Raw genomic sequence first — 12,486 nt, forward strand, 5'->3', positions numbered from 1 at the left:
AGGGCAGGCACAGCCTGTGAGCTGCTGTTCGACACACCATGGAGTCAGTCAGGGCAGGCACAGCCTGAGAGCTGCTGTTGTAACCATGGAGTCCATAGGGCAGGCACAACCTGGGAGCTGCTGTTCTGCACACCATGGAGTCACTCAAGGCAGTCACAGCCTGAGAACTGCTGTTTCGCACACCATGGATTCACTCAGGGCAGGAACAGCCTGAGAGCTGCTGTTCTACACACCATGAAATCACTCAGGGCAGGCACAGCCTCTGAGCTGCTGTTCTACACCATGGACTCACTCATGGTGGGCACAGCTTGAGAGCTGCTGTTCTGGGCACCATGGAGTCACTCAGAGCAGGCGCAGCGTGAGAGCTTGTATTCTGCACACCATAGAGTCACTCAGGCCAGACGAGTATTAGAGGTGCTATTCTGAAAACCATGGAGTCACTCAGGGCAGGCGGGGCCTCAGAGTTGCTATTCTGCACACCATGGAGTCACTCAGGGCATGCACAGTCTGAGAGCTGGTGTTCTATAAATGGAGTCTGCCAGGGCAGGCACAGGCTGAGAGCTGCTGTTCTACAGCATGCAGTCACTCAGGACAGGCACAGCCTGAGAGATGCTGTTCTATACCATGGAGTCCCTAGGGAAGGCACAGCCTGAGAGCTACTGTTCTATACCATGGAGTCACTAGGGCAGGCACAGTCTGACAGGTGCTGTTCTACACACCATGAAGTCACTAAGGGCAGGCATAGCCTGAGAGCTGGTGTTCTGCACACCATGGAGTCACTAGGGCAGGCACAGCCTGAAAGCTGCTGTTCTACAACATGGAGTCTAACAGGGCAGGCCCAGTCTGAGAGCTCGTGTTCTACACACCATGGAGTCACTCGGCCAGGCCTAGCCTGAGAGCTGATAGTCTATACCATGGAGTCACTAGGGCAGGGACATCCTGAGAGCTACTGTTCTATACCATGGAGTCACTTGGACTGGCACAGCCTGAGAGCTGCTGTTCTGTGCACTATGGAGTCACTCAGCTTAGGCACAGTCCGAGAGCTGCTGTTCGGTACACTGTGGAGTCACTCAGGGCAGGCAGAGCCTGAGAGTTGCTGTTCTACACCAGAGAGTCACAAGGGCAGGCACAGCCTTAGAGATGCTGTTCTACACCATGGAGTCACTCTGGGAAGGCACAGTCTGAGAGCTGCTCTTGTACGCACCATGGAGTCACTAGGGCAGGCACTGCCTGGGAGCTGCTGTTGTACACCCTGGAGTCACTCCGGGTGGGCACAGCCTGAGAGAAGCTGTTCTGCACACCACAGAGACCCTCAGGGCAGGCGCAGTATCAGAGTTGCTATTCTGCACACCATGGAGTCACTCAAGGTAGGCAATGTCTGAGACTTGCTGTTCTGCACACTATGGAGTCACTCAGGGTAGGCACAGACTGAGAGCTGCTGTTCTACACCACGGAGTCACTCATGGCAGGCACATCCTGAGAGCTGCTGTTCAATACCATGGAGTCACTAGGGCAGGCTCAACCTGAGATCTGTTGTTCTATACCATGGAGACACTAGGGCATGCACAGTCTGAGACTGCTGTTTTGTACCATGGAGGAGTCACTAGGGCAGGAACAGCCTGTGGTTGCTGTTCTACACCATGGAGTCAATCAGGGCAGGCACAGTCTGACAGTTGCTGTTCTGCATATTATGGAGTCACTCAGGACAGACACATTCTGAGAACTGCTCTTCTATGCACCATGGAGTCACTAGGGCAGGCACAGACTTAGAGTGACTGTTCTTCATCATGGAGTCACTCAGGGTAGGCACAGTCTGAGAGTTGCTGTTCAGCATAATATGGAGACACTTAGGGCAGACACAGTCTGAGAACTACTGTTCTACGCACCATGGAGCACTAGGGGAGGCACAGCCTGAGAGCTGCTGTTGTACACCATGGAGTCATTCAGGGGAGGCACTGCCTGAGAGATGCTGCTCTGCACACAATTTATTCACTCAGGGCAGTCACAGCCTGAGAGCTGCTGTACTATGCCTGGAGTCACTAGGGCAGGCACAGCATGAGAGCAGCTGTTCTACACCATGGAGTAACTCGGGGCAGGCACAGTCTGAGAGCTGCTGTTCTGCACATTATTGAGTCACTCAGGGCAGGCACAGCCTGAGAGTTGCTGTTCTACACACCATGGAATCCTGACGGCAGGCACAGCCTGGGAGCGGATGTACTACACCATGGAGTCACTCAGGGCAGGCACAGCCTGAGAACCACTGCTCTATACCATGAAGTCACTCCGGGCAAGCACAACCTGAGAGCTGCTGTCCTATACCATGGAGACCCTAAGGCAGGTTCAGCCTGAGAGCTGCAATTCTATATCATGGATTCCCTAGGGCAGGCACAGACTGAGAAGTGCTCTTCTATATCATGGAGTCACTAGGGCATGAACAGCCTGAGAGCTACTGTTATATAACATGGAGTCACTAGGGGAGGGACAGTGTGATTGCTGCTGTTCTACACACCATGGAGTCACTAAGAGCAGGCACAGCCTGAGAGCTGGTGTTCTGCACACCATGGAGTCACTAGGGCAGGCATAGTCTGAGTGCTGCTCTTCTGCACCATGGAGGTAATCAGGGCAGCACAGTCTGAGAGCTGCTGTTCTACACACCATGGAGTCACTAGACCAGGCGCAGCCTGAGAGGTTATGTTCTACACCAAGGAGTCACCCAGGGCAGGCACACCCAAAGAGCTGCTGTTCTGTGCACTATGGAGTCACTCAAGGCCGGCACAGTCTGAGACCTCCATTTCTGCACACCATGGAGTCACTCAGGGTAGGCACAGCCTGAGAGCTGCTGTTCTACACCATGGAGTTACTCAGGGCAGGGACTGCCTGTGAGCGACAGTTCTACACATGGAGTAACATAGGGGAGGCACAGCCTGAGAGCTGGTGTACTATACCATAGAGTCACTCAGGGCAGACACAGTCTGTGAGCTGCTCTTCTATACCATTGGGGCATGAGGGCAAGCACAGCCTGAGAGTCGATGTTCTATAACATGGAGTCACTAGGGCAGGCAAGCCTGAGAGCTGCTGTTCTATACATGGAGTCTGCTAGGGCAGGCACAGCCTGAAGCTGCTGTTCTGCACACCATGGAGTCACTCAGTACAGGCACAGCCTGAGAGCTGCTGTTCTATACCATTGAGTCACTATGGTAGACACAGCCTGAGAGCTACTGTTCTATACCAAGGAGTCACTAGGGCAGGCACAGACTGAAAGCTGCTGTTCTACACACCATGAAATCACTAAGGGCAGGCACAGCCTGAAAGTTGATGTTCTACACACCATGGAGTCACTAGGGCAGGCACAGCCTGAAAGCTGTTGTTCTACACCATGGAGTCAAACAGGGTAGGCACAGTCTGAGATCTGGTGTTCTACACACTATGGAGTCACTCAGCTAATGCAGCCTGAGAGCTGATAGTCTATACCATGGAGTCACTAGGGAAGGGACACTCTGAGAGCTGCTGTTCTATAGCATGGAGTCACGTGGGCAGGCACAGCCTGAGAGCTGCTGTTTTACACCAAGCAGTCACCGAGAGCATGCACAGCCTGAGAGCTGTTGTTCTGCGCTCTATGGAGTCACTCAGGATAAGCACAGTCTGAGAGCTGCTGTTCGGTACACTATGGAGTCACTCAGGGCAAGCACAGCCTGAGTTGCTGTTCTACAACAGCAAGTCAAAAGGGCAGGCACAGCTTTAGAGATGCTGTTCTACACCATGGAGACACTCCGGGAAGGCAGTGTCTGAGAGCTGCTCTTCTACACACCATGGAGTCACTAGGGCAGGCACAGTCTGGGGGCTGCTGTTGTACACCCTGGAGTCACTCTGGTCAGGCACAGCCTGAGAGCAGCTGTTCTGCACACCATGAAATCGCTCAGGGCAGGCGCAGTATCAAAGCTGCTATTATGCACACCATGGAGTCACTCAGGGCAGGCACACTCTGAGACTTGCTGTTCTGCACACTATGGAGTCACTCAGGGTAGGCACAGACTGAGACTGCTGTTCTACACCACGGACTCACTCAGGGCAGGCACATCCTGAGAGCTGCTGTTCTATACCATGGAATCACTAGGGCAGGCTCAACCTGAGATCTGCTGTTCTATACCATGGAGACACTAGGACAGGAACTGCCTGTGGGCCGCTGTTCTACACCATGGAGTCAATCAGGGCTGGCACAGTCTGAGAGCTGCTGTTCCACACACCATGGTGTCACTAGGGCAGGCACAGCATAAGAGGTTCTCTTTTATACCATGGAGTCACTGGAGCAGGCACAGCCTGGGAGCGGCTGTACTACACCATGGAGTCACTCAGGGCAGACACAATCTGAGAGCTGCTGTTCTACACCATGGAGACATTCAGGTCAGGCACAAGCCTGAGAGTGGCTGTTCTGCATATTATGGAGTCACTCATGGCAGGCACAGACTGAGAGCTACTGTTCTACACCATGGAGTCACTCAGGGCAGGCGCATCCTTAGAGCTTCTGTTCTAAACATGGAATCACACAGAGCAGGCACAACCTGAGATCTGCTGTTCTACACCATGGAGTCACTTGGGGCAGGCACAGCCTGAGAGATGCAGTTTTGTAAACTGTGGAGTCACTCAGGGCAGGCACAGCCTGAGAGGATGTGTTCTGCACACTGTGGAGTCACTCAGGGCATGCACAGACTGAGAGCTGCTGTTCTACACCATGGAGTCACTCAGGGCAGGCACAGCCTAAGACCTACTGTTCTACACCATGGAGTCTTTAGGGCAGGCACAGCATGAGAGCTGAGTTCTACACCATGGAGTCACTAGGGCAGGCACAGCCTGACAGCTGCTGTTCTAAACGACAAGGAGTCACACAGGGCTGGCAGAGCCTGAGAGCAACTGTTTTATACCATGGAGTCACCAGGGTAGGCATAGCCTGAGAGCTGCTGTTCTTCACATCATGGGGTCACAGGACAGGCACAGCCTAAGTGGTGCTGTTCTGCACACCATGGAGTCACAAAGGGCAGGCACAGCCTGAGAGCTGCTGTTCGGCACACCATGGAGTCACTCATGGCAGGCACAGCTGGAGAACTGGTGTTCCATACCATTTAGTCATCAGGGCAGGCACAGCCTGAGAGCTCCTGTTCTACACACCATGGAGTCACTCAAGACAGGCATAGCCTGAGAGCTGCTGTTCTAACCATGGAGTCACTAGGGCAGGCACAACCTGAGAGCTGCTGTTCTGCATCGCACGGAGTCACTTGGGGCAGGACACAGCCTGAGAACTGCTGTTCTACACCACGGAGTCATCAGGGCAGGCAAGGCCTGAGAGCTGCTGTTATACACACCACAGTGACAGTAGGGCAAACACAGCCTGAGAGGTGCTCTTAGGCACACTATAGAGCCACCTGGGCAGGCACAGTCGGAGAGCTGCTGTTCTACACCATGGAGTCACTAGGGTAGGCCCAGCCTGAGAGCTACTGTTCTGCGCCATTGAGTCACTAGGGCAGGCAGAGCTTGAGATCTGCTGTTCTACACCACGGAGTTACTCAAGGCAGGCAGAGCCTGAGAGCTGCTGTTCTACACCTCTGAGTCACTCAGGGCAGACACAGTCTAGAGCTGTTGTTCTACAACAAGTAGTCACGCAGGGCACACAAAGTCTGAGAGATGCTTGTCTACACACAAGGGACTCACTAGGGCAGGCACAGCCTGAGAGCTGCTGTTCTAAATACCATGGAGTAACTCAAGGCAGGCATAGCCTGAGAGCTCCTATTCTACACCAGGGAGTCACTCAGATGGGCACAGCCTGAGAACTACTGTTCTACACACCATGCAGTCAGTAGGGCAAGCACAGCCTGAGAGCTGCTATTCTACACCATGGAATCACTCAGGGTAGGCACAGCCTGAGAGCTGCTGTTCTACACACCATGGAGTCACTAGGGCAGGCACAGCCTTAGAGGTGCTCTTCTGCACACTATGGAGTCCCCAGTGCAGACAGAGCCTGAGAGATGCTGTTCTACACCATGGAGTCACTATGGTAGTCACAGTCAGAGAGATACTGTTCTGCACCATGGAGTCACCTGGGCAGGCACAGCTTGAACTTTTCTGTTTTACACCATGGAGTCACTCAGGGATGGCACAGCCTGAGAGCTGCTGTTCTAATATCATGGAGTCACTAGGGCAGACACAGCCTGGGAGCTGCTGTTCGAACCCATGGAGCCAATCAGGGCAGGCACAGCCTGAGAGCTGCTGTTCAGCACACCATGGTGTCACTCAGGGCAGGCACAGCCTGAGAACTGCTGTTCTAACCATGGAGTCACTAGGGCAGGCACAGCCTGACAGCTGCTGTTGTATACCATGGAGTCACCAGAATACGTGTAGCCTCAGAGCTGCTGGTCTACATACCATGGAGTCACCGGGCAGGCACAGCCAAAGAGCTGCTGTTCTGCACACCATGGAGTCATTAAGGGAATGCACAGTCTGAGAGCTGCTGATCTACACACCATCGAGTCACTAGGGCAGGCACAGCATGAGAGCTTCTGTTCTACACACCATGGAGTCACTAGGGCAGGCACAGCCTGAGAGCTGCTGTTCTAACCATGGTGTCACTAGGGCAGGCACAGACATAGAGCTGCTGTTCTACACCATAGAGTCACTAGTGCAAGTGCAGCCTGAGAGCTGCTGTTGCTGCTGTTCTACTCACCATGAAGTCACTCAGGTCAGGCACAGAGTGATAGCTTCTGTTCTGCCCCAAGGAGTCTCTCAATGCAGGCACAGCCTGAGAGCTGCTGTTCTACACCATGGAGTCAATAAGGGCAGGCACAGCCTGAGAGCTGCTCTTCTGTACCATTGAGTCACTCAGGTGCAATACAGCCTCAGAAGTACTGTTCTACACGACATGGAGTCACTCAGGGCAGGCATAGCCTGAGAGCTCCTGTGCTACACCATGGAGTCACTCAAAATAGACACAGCCTGAGAGCTACTGCTCTACACCATGGAGTCACTCAGGGTAGGAACAGCCTGAGAGCTGCTCTTCTGCACACCATGGAGTCACTCAGAGCAGGCACAACCTGAGAGCTGCTGATATACACAACATGGAGTCACGCAGGGCTGACACAGCCTGAGAGCTACTGTTCTATAACATGTAGTCTCCAGGATAGGCATAGCCTGAATGCTGTTGTTCTACACACCATGGAGTCACAGGGCATGCACAGCCTACGTGGTACTGTTCTGCACACCATGGAGTCAGTAAGGGCAGGCACAGCCTGAGAGCTGCTGTTCGGCACACCACGGAATCACTCATGTGAGGCACAGCCTGAGAACTGCTGTTCTACACCATTTAGTAAGTCAGGGCAGGCACAGCCTGAGAACTGCTGTTCCACACACCATGGAGTCACTCAGGGCAGGCACAGCCTGAGAGCTGCCGTTCTACACCATGGACTCATTCACAGTGGGCACAGCTTAAGAGTTGCTGTTCTGGGCACCATGGAGACGCTCAGAGCAGGTGCAGCCTGAGAGCTGCTATTCTGCACACCATACAGTCACTCAGGCCAGAAGCAGCATCAGAGTTGCTATTCTGCAAACCATGGAGTCACTCAGGGCAGGCTGAGCCTCAGAGTTGCTAATCTGCACACCATAGAGTCACTCATGGCAGGCACAGTCTGAGATCTGCTGTTGTACACACCATGGAGTCACCAGGGCAGGCACAGCCTATGAGCTGCTGTTCTACACACCATGGAGTCACTAAGGGCAGGTACAGTCTGAGAGCTGGTGTTCTGCACACTATGGAGTAACTCAGGGAAGGCACAGCCTGAGAACTGCTGTTCTACACCACGAAGTCACTGAGGGCAGGCACAGCTTGAGAGCTGCTATTCTACACCATGTAGTCACCTGGGCAGGCACAGTCTGAGAGCTGCTGTTCTGCACACTATGGAGTTACTAGGGCAGGTACAGTCTGAGAGCTGCTCTTCTCCACACTATGGAGTCACTCAGGGTCGGCAGGTCTGAGAGTTGCTGTTCTGCACAATATGGAGTCACTCAGGGCAGGCACAGTCTGAGACCTGCTGTTCTGCACACTATGGAGTCACTCAGGGCAAGCACAGTCTGAGACCTGCTGTTCTGCACACTATGGAGTCACTCAGAGTAGGCACAGACTGAGAGCTGCTGTTCTACACCACAGAGTCACTCATGGCAGGCACATCCTGAGAGCTGCTGTTCTATACCATGGAGTCACAAGGGCAGGCACAACCTGAGAGCTGCTCTTCTATACCATGGAGTCACTAGGGCAGGCACCACCTGAGAGCTGCTGTTCTATACCATGGAGTCACAAGGGCATGCACAGTCTGAGAACTGCTGTTCTGCACACTATGGAGGTACTTAGGGTAGGCACAGAGTGAGAGCTGCTGTTCTATACCATGGAGTCACTAGGGCAGGCACAACCTAAGAGCTGCTCTTCTATACCATGAGGTCACCTGGGAATGCACAGTCTGAGACTGCTTTTCTATAGAATGTAGTCACTAGGGCAGGCACAGCCTTAGAGCGACTGTTCTCCATCATGGAGAGACTCAGGGCAGGCAGAGTCTGAGATTTGCTGCTCTGCATATTATGGAGTCACTCAGGGCAGTCTGAGAACTGCTGTTCTATGCACCATGGAGCCACTAGGGGAGGCACAGCCTGAGAGCTGCTGTTCTATACCATGGAGTCACTAGGGCAGGCACACCATGAGAGCTGCTCTTCTACACCATGGAGTCACCAGGGTAGGCATAGCCTGAGAGCTGTTGTTCTACACACCATGGAGTCACAGGGCATGCACAGCCTATGTGGTGCTGTTCTGCACACCATGGAGTCACTAAGAGCAGGCACATCCTGAGAGCTGCTGTCCGGCATAAAATGGAGTCACTCGTGGGAGGCACAGCCTGAGAACTGCTGTCCTATACCATTTAGTCAGTCAGGGCAGGCAGAGCCTGAGGGTTGCTGTTCTACACACCATGGAGTCACTCAGGGCAGGTACAGCCTGAGAGCTGCTGTTCTACACACCATGGAGTCACTCAGGGCAGGCACAGCCTGAGAGCTCTCATTTTAACCATGGACTCAGTCACGGTGGGCACAGCTTGAGAGTTGCTGTTCTGGGCACCGTGGAGTCACTCAGAGCAGTCGCAGACTGAGAGCTGCTATTGTGCACACCATACAGTCACTCAGGCCAGACGCAGCATCAGAGTTGCTATTCTGCAAACCATGGAGTCACTCAGGGCAGGCGTAACCTCAGAGTTGCTAATCTGCACATCATAGAGTCTCTCAGGGTAGGCACAGTCTGAGAGCAGCTGTTCTACCCAATGGTGTAACTCAGGGCAGGCACAGTCTGAGAGGTGTTCTTCTACACCATTTAGTCAGTGAGTCAGGGCAGGCACAGCCTGAGAGCTGCTCTTCTGCACACTGTGGAGTCACTCAGGGCAGGGACAGCCTGAGAACTGCTGTTCCACACCATGGAGTCTATCAGGGCAGGCACATCCTGAGAGCTGCTGTTGTATACCATGGAGTCACCAGGGAATGCATAGCCTGAGAGCTGCTGGTTTACACACCATGGAGTCACTGGGCAGGCACAGCCAAACAGCTGCTGTTCTGTACACCATGGAGTCACTAAGGGAATGCACAGTCTGAGAGCTGCTGTTCTACACACCATGGAGTCACTAAGGGCAGGCACAGTCTGTGAGCTGCTGTTGTACACACCATGGAGTCACTAGGGCAGGCACAGCCTGAGCTGCTGTTTTACACACCATGGAGTCACACAGCAGGCACAACCTGACAGCTGCTGTTCTACACCATAGAGTAACTCAGGGCGGGCACATCCTGAGAGCTGCTGTTCTACACCATGGAGTCACTCAAGGCAGGCACAGTCTGAGAGCTGCTGTTCTACACCAAGAGTCACTCAGGGCAGGCACAGCCTGAGATCTGCTGTTCTACACCACAGAGTCCTCAGGGCCGGCATAGCCGGAGAGTTGCTGTTCTACACCACGGAGTCACTCAGGGCAGCACAGCCTTATAGGTACTGTTCTACACCTTGGAGTCACTCAGGGCAGGCACAGACTGAGAGCTGGTGTTCTGCACAACATGGAGTCACTAGGGCAGGCACAGCCAGAAAGTTGCTGTTATACACCACGGAGTCTATCACAGCACGCACAGTCTGAGAGCTGCTGTTCTACACACCATGGAGTCACTACGCCAGGCCCAGCCTGAGAGCTGAGAGTCTATACCATGGAGTCACTAGAGTACGCACAGCCTGAGAGCTACTGTTCTATACCACAGAGTCACTAGGGCAGGCACAGACTGATCGGTGCTGTTGTACACACTATGACATCACTAAGGGCAGCCACAGCCTGAGAGCTGGTGTTCTGCACAACATGGAGTCACTAGGGCAGGCACAGTCAGAAAGTTGCTGTTGTACACCATGGAGTCAATCACGGCACGCACAGTCTGAGAGCTGCTGTTCTACACACCATGGAGTCACTACGCCAGGCCCAGCCTGAGAGCTGAGAGTCTATACCATGGAGTCACTAGGGCAGGGACAGCCTGAGAGCTGCTGTTCTATACCATGGAGTCACTTGGACAGGCACAGCCTGAGAGCTGCTGTTCTACACCAAGCAGTCACACAGAGCAGGCACAGACTCAGAGCTGTTGTTCTGCACACTGTGGAGTCACTCAGAGTAGGCACAGTCTGAGAGCTACTGATCGGTACACTGTGGAGTCACTCATGGCAGGCACAGCGTGAAATTGGCTGTTCTACACCAGAGGGACACAAGGGATGCACAGCCTTAGAGATGCTGTTCTACACCATGGAGTCACTCAGGGAAGGCACAGTCTGAGAGCTGTTCTACAACACAACATGGAGTCACTAGGGCAGGCACAGCCTGAGAGTTGCTGTTCTACACCCTGGAGTCACCAGGGCGGACACAGCCTGAGAGCAGCTGTTCTGAACACCATAGAGTCACTCAAGGCAGGCGCAGCATCAGAGTTGCTATTCTGCACACCATGCAATCACTCAACTCAGGCACTGCCTGAGAGCTGCTGTTCTACACCATGAAGTCTCCCAGGGTCGGCACAGCCTGAGAGCTGCTGTTCTGCACACAATGGAGTCACTCAGGGTAGGCAAGTCTGAGAGTTGCTGTTCTGCAAAATATGGCGTCACTCAGGGCAGGCACAGTCTGAGACCTGCTGTTCTGCACACTATGGAGTCAGTCAGAGTAGGCACAGACTGAGAGCTGCTGTTCTACATCATGGAGTGATTCATGGCACGCACAACCTGAGAGCTGCTGTTCTACACCATGGAGTCATTCAGGGCAGGCACAGCCTGAGTTCTGCTCTTCTTCACACTATGGAGTCACTGGGTAGGCACAGCCTGAGAGCTGCTGTTCTACACCATGGAGTCAGTCAGGGCAGGCACAGTCTGAGAACTGCTGTTCTGCACACTGTGGAGTCACTTAGAGTAGGCACAGAGTGAGAGCTGCTGTTCTACACCACGGAGTCACTCAGGGCAGGCACATCCTGAGATATGCTGTTCTATACCACTGAGTCAATAGGGCAGGCACAACCTGAGAGCTGCTCTTCTATACCATGGAGTCACTAGGGCATGCACAGTCTGTGACTGCTGTTCTATAGAATGGAGTCACTAGGGCAGGCATAGCCTTAGAGCAACTGTTCTACATCATGGAGAGACTCAGGGCAGGCAGAGTCTGAGAGTTGCTGTTCTGCATATCATGGAGTCACTCAGGGCAGACAGTCTGAGAAATGCTATTCTATGCAACATGGAGTCACTAGGGGAGGCATAGCCTGAGAGCCGCTGTTCTACACCATGGAGTCACTCACGGCAGGCATAGTCTGAGGGCTGCTCTAGTATGCCATGGAGTCACTAGGGAAGGCACAGTCTGAAAGCTGCTCTTCTACACCATGGAGTCACTCATGGCAGACATAGTCTGAGAGCTGCTCTACTCTGCCATGGAGTCACAAGGGAAGGCGCAGCCTGAGAGGAGCTGTTCTACACCATGGACTCACTAAGGGCAGACACAGTATGAAAGCTGCTCTTCTACCCCATGGAGTCACTCCGGGCAGGCACACTCTGAGAGCTGCTGTTCTGCACATTATTGAGTCACTCAGGGCAGTCACAGCCTGAGAGTTGATGTTCTACACACCATGGAATCACAGGGCAAGCACAGCCGTGGAGCAGCTATTCTACACCATGGAGTCACTCAGGGCAGAAACAGCCTGAGGGTTACTGTTCTACACACCATGGAGTCACCAGGGCAGGCACAGGCTGGGTGTGGCTATTCTACTCCATGGAGTCACTCAGGGCAGGCACAGCCTGAGAGCTGCTGTTCTATACCATGCAGACACTCAGGGCAGGCACAGCATTAGAGCTGCTGTTCTACACCATGGAGTCACTCAGGGCAGGCACAGACTTAGAGCTTCTGTTCTAACCATGGAATC

Source organism: Sciurus vulgaris (assembly GCF_902686455.1).
Source record: "Sciurus vulgaris genome assembly, chromosome: 17".
NCBI classification, from domain to species: domain Eukaryota; kingdom Metazoa; phylum Chordata; class Mammalia; order Rodentia; family Sciuridae; genus Sciurus; species Sciurus vulgaris.